This window comes from Solanum lycopersicum, chromosome 9 (assembly GCF_036512215.1).
Source record: "Solanum lycopersicum chromosome 9, SLM_r2.1".
Lineage (NCBI taxonomy): Eukaryota > Viridiplantae > Streptophyta > Magnoliopsida > Solanales > Solanaceae > Solanum > Solanum lycopersicum.
In genome coordinates this window covers 51466199-51475880 of record NC_090808.1, presented here as the reverse complement: position 1 = coordinate 51475880, position 9682 = coordinate 51466199, and the positions used below count along the sequence as shown (strand labels likewise).

The window sequence follows — 9682 nt, the reverse complement described above, 5'->3', positions numbered from 1 at the left end:
GAACCGGGCCAAGAAAGCCTCTGAGAACTCACTCCAAGATATAGGAGGAGATCCAACTGGCCTAGACTCTCGATACGTGCGCCACCACTGCCTAGCTGGCCCACGGAACTAATGAACGGTAAAGTCTGCTCCTCTCGACTCTAAAAGGCCTAATGACTATAACTGCTCCTGGCAAGTGAGCTGGAACTCGTGAGTGCCCTCTCCAATCGCCCCTGAGAATATATGCGGTGCCAACCTCTGAAATACCCCAAGCATCTTTTGATCCCGCAGTGGCATCTCTCTAACCTCTAAGTCTGGTGGGGCGGCCACATGAACTGGTGGCGGCTGATCTTGCAGCACTGGTGCTGGTACTGCTGGTGCTGGTGCTGGTGCTGGTTCCTGTCGCATATTCCCAATAGCTGCTAATATCTGAGTCAAGAGGGAATGAAGATCAGGTGCTGCAACTGGTGCGGGTGGTGGATGGGCATGCCCCGGCCCCACTGGCTGTGGCGGTACATGCGCTGTATGAGGCTCCTCCTCCATAACCCGCGCCGGTGCTGCAGCCCTACCTCGACCTCGTGGTCGACGTCTACCCCAAGCTGAGGCTCCAGGTGCATCTCCCCCGAACGCACCACCTCGCGTGCGAGCCATCCTGTAATAGAGTGAAACAACTGAGATTTTAAGAAACAAACAAGACACACGCGGCACGAATTTGAAACAAAATGGATATTTTCCTAAATACTTCCTGTAGCCTCCTGAAGATAAGTTACGGACATCTCCGCACCGATCCGCAGGACTCTACTAGACGTTAGCTCTGTAAAAGTGAGACCGTTGAACCTAGGGCTCTGATACCAACTTGTCACGACCCAATTTCTCGAGCCATGAAGGCGCCTACTATAACCCAAAATTTACCTAAAATCGGGTCCCCAAATCAGATTCCAAGATCACCAATGCGTTGCCCTCGAAAAATCTCACAACTTAGCCTTTTGAATTGCCCAATTTGGAGTTGTATAGCTCAAGATATCAAGATTTCAAAGTAAGACACAAAGCTGAAAGTTGGGTTTTTATAAGAACGAATCTGGTCATTAAAAACCCAATTTCTGGTCGTTAAAACCCCAATTTCTGGTCGTTAAAAGGGCTGTACCAGATTCAGCTTTGCCTACTTTCTTTAAAGTCTCCGACGGGTGCTCGGAATCCGTTCGGAACCTGATAAAAATAAAATAGATATGCTACCCTACTAAAGTCGACATTCCGAACTTGCAGTCGAAATTTTCATCAGAGGTCATCTCGATAAAATGTGGGTCCCACTTCTATTGGCCATTTTAAGTCAAAAACCAAAAAAGGGCTCGGAAAAATATCAAAAACCTCAAAATCCGAAAGAAGGGTTAAACTAGACCAAACTCGACATTCCGGAGCTAACCGCGCTGACGGAATTCTCATCCGAGCACGTTTACTCAGAATGTTGACTAAAGTCAAACTTAGCCTTTAAACTTAAAGTTAAAACGTCTAATCCCACCAACTCACACTGAAAACTTTGGGAGTCATGTCGACAATGCTACTAGACTAAAATGACTCTTCCGAAACTGATGAAATCGTCAGAATTGGATTCTGATGTCATCTTCTTGAACTTTTGATCGAAAATGATCGTTCAAGGTTCATAAGCTTCAAAAATACTAAAGCTCACACAATAACAAAACGAATGACCAGGTGACCGATCTGTCAGTCCCAGCAAGTCATAAATGACTTGGAATCGCTATAGGAACGCTCTAAACGATGCACAGAAGATAAAACACTAAAAATGACAAGAAGGGTCATTACAAGTTATAACATATCAACAGTTATTGCGCGGCATAAGCTAATATGTGACCCTTTTGTGTCAAGGGTAGGCCTAGCGATTTGAGAGATATATACGTCATTTTAAACATTTAATTGCCCCCAAAATCCAAATTTATGCAAACTTTATGAATAAAGGTATGGGATACATAATAGCGAAAATGGGATACAAAATATTCAGTCCCACGCAGGGTTACAGTCCTATATGATGCTTCCATGTAAGGATCTTCGTTCTTTCTTAATTTCTTGTCATCTCAGGGTGCCAACGTCTTTGGATGGACTAGTAGTTTGTGAAAGTCTTTCTTCAACTAGAGTAAACTATAATATATTCTTTAGCCCACGAGACAATGATTTTTCAAACAACGTATACATCCTTCAAATTTAAACACATAAGTATGAATGTCCTTTTAGGCCATGGGCCATTTTGGACTCAAGGTGGTCTCTTTAATGGGTCCAACATGCCTTGGGTGTTGGGTCATCTTAGTTCAAAGTGCTCTAAATTCATGATTTGGTTTACCTTTATCCTAGTTGACTAAGAGTGGCTTTGAAAGACCGGGAACCCAAGTGGACAACTTAATCTGAAATTCACGACAACTATTGGACGCATGACTAACCAATAAATTGCTGCTTATTCCGAAAAAGGGTTGAGTATAAAAATTCAGATTGTGGTTTCGTAAATCATTCTTTAATATACTATACATATATATCAAAAGATGTCAGGAAATGCAATGACAGTTTTTGAAAATTTAGACATATTCGGCACAAACGTCATTTGACAATTAATAAAAATTAGTCAAACAGTCAAATCTCATGGTTAGAACTAAATTAGTTCTCCAGTGGAGTTGTCATTTCTATTTTACGAAAAATATTGTAAAAGAAAAAATAACTAAGTTTCGAAAAATCAATTAATCTTATGACTTAAGAGAAATCGACTTTCCGAATTAATAGAGTCGCCACTTGATTTTTTTAGTAAAAATCAAGAAAAAATCTTATAATTATTTTCAAAAGATTTAAACAGGTAAAATCAATTGAAAAAGGGTTCGAAGTTCAACTGTACATTTCGAAAAGGTGTTAGACCCTCGAAATGCCCATTTACTTGCGGTTGACCAACGATTTAACTAAAAATAACTTTTCAACTAACTTTTCAAATTTTTAATTAAGCAATAAAAATTCATATTTTTTTAGTTACTTATTCCTATTATTTTCTAATTAATTATTTCAATTGGAAATAAACTAAAGGTGAATTTTCTAAGAAAAATAATTCAAATATTGACAAAACTAATAGTGAAAATAAAACTAACTAATAATTATATATTTTGACAAGACTAATAGTGAAAATAAAACTAAGTAATAAATATATATTATGACAAGACTAATAGTGAAAATAAAACTAAGTAATAAATATATATTTTGACAAGACTAATAGTAAAAACGGAAGAAGACCTAAAATACCCTTAAAGTATTGAAAATGGTAAAAAATTACCCTCTATTCACCTATTGGCTCTAAAATACCCTTCTCACACACCTATTAGGTCCAAAATATCCTTGTCATCCACCTTTTGGTTCAAAGTTGACCACTTATTTAACGGTTTTATATTTAAACTATTTAAATATTTTTTAAAATACGTGGCGCTCAACTATTTGTTATAATTTAACTTACTTGTATAATTTATAAATCAATCCACTACCCACTCATTACTAATTAAATCCCTCTAAATTAATGAACCCGTCACATTATTAATGCAAGCTACTGCCAATTGAGTGTTTTTTAAAAATTATAAAAGTAAATTATCATACATTCAAGTGGCTAAATAAAAATCACCGATAAACTTAAAAGTCTGACTATATTCATCTTAAATATTCTTACGTCTCAATTATGTGATGTTACTTCATATGTAGCTTTTTTTCAAAATAATATATTAAAAGTTTTAAAACAAATCATAGATATTTATAAAATTATATTTAAAAAAGTGCGTGAATTAACTCGGGATGTATTACTTCTTTACCTTTAATCATAAATTTCTTATTCAATTTTGAAAGAAAGTGTCCTCAAAAATAAGCGGCTCAGCCTAAATTTAATTGGGGCTTCGATTCGGACTCGAATAATTTTGAATGATATTTTGAGGAATCTATAATTTCATCGTGTTTTAGTAGTGTTTATGACGATTTTGATATTATAATTGAATTATTAATTGGGCGAGATTTAGTTAGTAATGAGTGGGTAGTGGGTTGGTTTATAAATTATATTAATAAATTAAAATTATAATCAATAGTTGAGAGCCAAGTATTTTAAAAAATATTTAAAGAGTTTAATTTTAAAACAATTAAAAAAGTGATCAATTTTAAACTCAAAGGTGGATGACAATGGTATTTTGGAGCCAATAGGTGGATGAAAAAGGTATTTTGGAGCCAATAGGTGGATGAAAAGGGTATTTTGGAGCCAATAGGTGGATGAAAAGTGCATTTTGGAGCCAATAGGTGGATGAAGGATAATTTTGTACCATTTTCAATACTTTAAGGGTATTTTAGGCCCTTGTCCGTAGTAAAATAAAGCTAAGTAATAAATTTATATTTTGACAAGTCTAAAAGAGAAATGATTATCTTTGGGGAATTAATTAAGTTAAGCCAAGATGTTAGCAACATAATAACAAATAAATAAATAAATAGAATGAGGGAGAAATTTGAATTTGGACCCTTTGTCCCAATTTTAAATTTGATGGGCCTTTGGCCCAAAACATGTCCTGCAAATGGATGAGTTTGGCCCCTTTTCACTCTCAAACATCTGTGTATACAACAAATGTATATTGTTGTATATAGGTCATATTTTGACCAATTTTCATGTGCATAGGACTGTATACCAAGTGTATGCAACCCTCTTCAACTCCTGCAACCTATATTTCAATTTTCAGTCTTGTATTCACTGCACCTAAGCCTGTATATCATGTAGACATTATCTGTATACCACTGTATATACCAAATATGTAGCATGTTTTCAAAATTTCAGGGGCTTGGAATCAATGTTTAAGCCCTGATAGTCGGTTCCCTTGACTCGAACAACAAAGAAGCCGACTCGAAGAAATTCAACTCGATGATATGCTAAGAGGGGAGTCCGAAGGGACTCGGATGGAGCTTCACATGCAAAATGGAAGGAAGAGAATTAACAAAGAACCTTTTTACTTGAGTAAATTTAATAGAGGGAACAAGAATTATTTTGACACAAATAATTGATATCTAGGTGCTCAAAACGAAAAATAAAACAAAATGCATAGTGTATAAATAAATGATCATGACTAAGCTTCCTATTTGCAGTAATTGGCGGCATAACCCAGTAGTAACATATACATTACTAGAAACCATAAGCATATCCTTGTATATAACACATAGTCACAACCATAATATCAAATCAATCTTGAATACATAGAACTTAATACTAATCACTCAAATAAAATCCTATAACTTAGAGCCTGTTTGGCTCAGCTTAAAAGCTGGTCAAACTGACTTAAAAGCTGATTTTTGACTTATTTAGCTGTTTGGCAATACTCAAAACAACTTATTTTAATTTAAAAAAAACTTATTTTAAGCCAAAAGTTAAAAACTGGGGTAGAAGTGCTTTTTTTTTTCCAGCTTATAAGTTGTTTTAAGTTGACCACATTTTTACCTTTTTGCATTTAATATTTTTATACAATCTCCAAATTACCCACATAACCCTAACATCTCTTTCTTCTATTTTTCCCCTTTTACGTGTGGATGATAGACAATTACTATTACTAATGAATGTAAATAAAATAAATCTTAAATCATTCAAGTGATCTATTCAAATTATATATTATTAAAACGTAAAATAAGTTGCACATATAACTTAAATAAAAATTTATATTCCTCTTATAAATAATTTGTGATAATAAAGAAATATGTGAATGATAGACAATTATTATTACCTATGGATGAAACTAAAATAAAATCTTAAATCGTTCTTTAATCTATTCAAATTATATATCTTTAAAATCTATAATAAATTTATATTCCTCTTATAAATAATTTGTGATGAGAAAGAAATATGTGGATGATAACAATATATAATTATTTATGGCTGTAAAATATAAATTAATTAACTTTTATTATGTTAACAGCTTTTAAGGGTATTTCAGACATTTTGATTTAAAAAGCTGTTTATCCGCACTTATTTGCCAAACACATCAACAACTTTTTTTTAACTTCAACACTTTTATCCAAACGTATAACTGCTTATTTTAAAAATAAGTTTTTAATAAGCCCATCCAAACGGGCCGTTAGATAATAGCTACTACTTTCAAATAAGACATATCAAAATGAAGGAGGGATTTGTATAACTTTTTCTTGTTTTAGAAATAAAATAAAGCCATATCCAGAAATGTGGTCAAATCTTACAGATGCAGCAAACTTGAGTTAGAAGAATGAAACAAGAAACACAGCAAATGCCATCAGGACAGAGTAAAACAAAGCATACATTCCAAAGTAGACTCAACGAAGAAACCAAATGAAAGAAATTGAGACGGTTAGTAACAGACACAATATAAGAACTTGAAATGTTGACATCTTAATTCATTTTTCATACTCAAGGCGAAAGAATAAAGCATATGACATTGAAAATCAAACAATATTATGTATTCATGGCGATTAGAATATATAAGGAGTAAAACAAATAGAAGTGCTTGACAACTAGACTATAAAAGAAGGTAAGACTATGAAGGAAGGTAAGAACATAAAGAAATCGTAAAGGGGACAGAACAATATAGCCAATATATTCAAAGTGTAAATCACATAAATGTAAATAGCACGACCAACATGAATCAAAGCAAACTTTATTGATTTCGGATTAAAGCTTGTTGTCCGAAAACTCACAAGAAAAACAAATATCGAATGCACACAATATGCTACATTGAAACAAAATACAAAAGGAAATGGCAATACCTTTCTCAGGCCAGCGAAATGAGACAACGAGTAGGGACGAACTCTTCCACCACACGAGTTCGAATCTCGAGCAGCTGACCACGAAATGCAAACCAGACTCGAATAAAGGTTCTCTCACAACTTAGGATTAAAGAAAACGTATAAAAGTTCTTGAATATAAATATGACTGTTCAAAAGAAATCCCAACTGTAAACTTCAACACTTTTTTCCCCCAACTCACTCTAACTATCCCCAATCTTTTTTCCTCAACCTTTTCCCAAATTTCTCAGTTCTTTTCTCCAACTAAACAATGAAGAATAAGCGGATATTTATAAGGGGAGATTTAGAGTAGAAAAAGGGGGAACCCGATTAAATTTTGAATTTCAAATTCGAATTCTCTTCAAAGGATTAGGTTGCCAGCTAGAAAAATTGTACACCTCTCCAACAAACTGATAATCCCAGTCATTCGATTTCTAAAGAGAGGACAAAGGCGATGGGAGATCTCGACACCTGGATTCCGTGCAAAAGGATAAGGAGATGGGAGGGGACGATGCGCTAGGCTGCTCTACTCACACTCTGGTTTGCGTCTAGAGTTGGACGCGATTTTGCTAGTTTTGCGTTTGTAGTTCACGCGGAGAATAAGATGAAGGTGCAGGGGTCTGGTCACATTAGCCGGACTGATGGTTCCTTTTTGGAATGGAAATTAGGCTAAACATTGAGAATGTTTTTTTTTTTTGAATTGTATTGTATGCTGGGCCTGGGAATTGTATTAGAATGGGCTGCAGCTGAGTGAAGTGGATATAAGTGGGCTATCGAAAAATGAATTGAATTTTGATCCAAAATTGGTCTCATAATTGAGTTAAGTTGGAAGTCAAAGATGGATTAAATTTAAGAAGTAGCCAAATTGAGTTAAAATAACAAAATTGGCTAAACCTTAAATAAGATGATTAATATTAATTCATTAAAGAGCTTCTTAATTTTAACAAAAATAAAATAATTAATTTAATTATAAACGAATTAACCTAAAAATATAAATTATTACTTAAACTACACTAGTTGTCGAAATATTTTACTAAAACTAAAAAATTATTGAGATGATTTTTGAATAATCATAAAATATACCAATTATATACATAATTATGTAAAATATATATATTATTTAAAAATTATAAAAAATCACAAAACTATTCAAAATAACGTAAACTTTATATTTTTTCTTAAAATTTTATAAAACTAATTATTTTAAATTGTTCGAAAATTAAGAAGCTCGTGAATTAATTTCTATCGGGGAGGGACAAAATTGGGTGTCAACGACTAGTTTCTCCCTCCTCACATGCCTCATTCTCCTCTCCATTGTCTTTCTTTTTTTGCACCACCGACAACCCCCTAAGAACCACCAGGTACCGCTTATCCTCTCCATCTTCTCCATCGTACCAACAATATGCCTAGATATTGCCGCCTCCAGCATACCAGATCGCCTAAAGAAATGAAAGAAAGAAAAAAAGTGTTGGGCAGGGACGGGGATGGCGGAAAATGTAGGTGGGGAGACCCAAAAAGAAGTTTTTTTTTTGTTTTTTTATTCTTTTATACTTTTGATATTTTTTAAATTTAAATATGGTGTTTACTTGCCATAATAGCGTATAGTCACACTCTCTCGCCAATTCGGTATTATTTTAATGTCACATAAGTATAATCATATGAGTTTGATATTTTGTGTTTTATTGAGTTTATAAGGAATCCAATTGATAAAAAAAACTAAGTAGAAGATTCATAATACAAACTCGAATATAAAAATGCATCCGACCATTTCGTCATTCTTTCGGGTGTAGTCAGATCTTTAGTTCTCTTCACCCAAAAAAAGATACATCCTCTAACTCTATGACTTGTATTACCTAGCACATGCAATCTATACTCTAACTTTGACTTGCCTTTATTTGATTTGTCCTAGTTAACTATATTTTTTAATTATTATTTTGATATCCTTAAATGTAAGATTGTGTACAAGTTGTTCTTTTTATATTTCAATTATGACATATTACTGAATATATTAATATTACTATTACTTATTTTTTATATTTTTGTCCTCCTTTTATTTAACTAGAACTTCAATTCTTACTTGTAATAATTGTACTAAGCAAAATGAGTACTACTGCACATAGAAGTACTAATGTAGACAGAAACTAGCATACACACTTTTGAATTGAAAGATAATTTTTGCAACAATAACCGCATAAGCAAAAATCAAATAAATAGTACCACCAAAATTAGCATTTATTGTATATGAAATGGATAAGATTAGAACCAGTCTTTAGGGAAAAAAAGAGAAAAGTTGTGATAACAAATGTATAACACCATAACTTTAGTGACATAGTACATATCATAACCTTTAATTTTGGGTGCGCTTAAATAGACACTTAAATTTGTATATAATTAAATAAATAGACACATTCATCTTATATGATGTCCTACATGACAATTTTGTGTCCTACGTGGTATCCTATGCGTGTTATGATACGTAGGACATATATGTCTACTTGTTTAATTTTATACAAGTTTAAGTCGTACTTGTACACATCAAAAATTAGAGGACATAGATATCAATTGAAGTCAAGCTAAATGACATATTTATATATTATGCATAATTTTAAGGAAAAATTATTGAAATATAAGTTATGTTTCCCGTTTTTCCAATATTCCCGTCTATTTCTAAATGTAACAACTCGGAAAATGATAGGCTAAACTAGAGCCTTGACGTTTGGGTTAGTATGACTCTAGGGGGATGTGTGGACTATTTTAGAACTTAAATGGGGTGAGGAAGGAGCCTAGGGTTAAAGCTAAGACCAAAACTAGCAAGAAAGGGTGGTAGAAACCCTGTTCTCAGAGGGGTTGTTTGGTGATGAGGTTGTTGATCGCCCATCTTCCTTTGAGATTGCCTAGTGTC

General features: G+C 33.5%; 1 long non-coding RNA gene across 1 annotated transcript; it reads right to left on the bottom strand.

Annotated features, from left to right (window-relative positions):
• Positions 1 to 4395: 4395 nt before the first annotated feature.
• Positions 4396 to 7458, bottom strand: LOC101250922 (uncharacterized). The gene is made up of 2 exons (XR_183112.5): positions 6763 to 7458; positions 4396 to 4941 (listed from the first exon to the last, which is right to left on the bottom strand). It is a non-coding gene; the product is annotated as an uncharacterized lncRNA (long non-coding RNA).
• Between the last annotated feature and the right edge of the window lie 2224 nt (positions 7459 to 9682).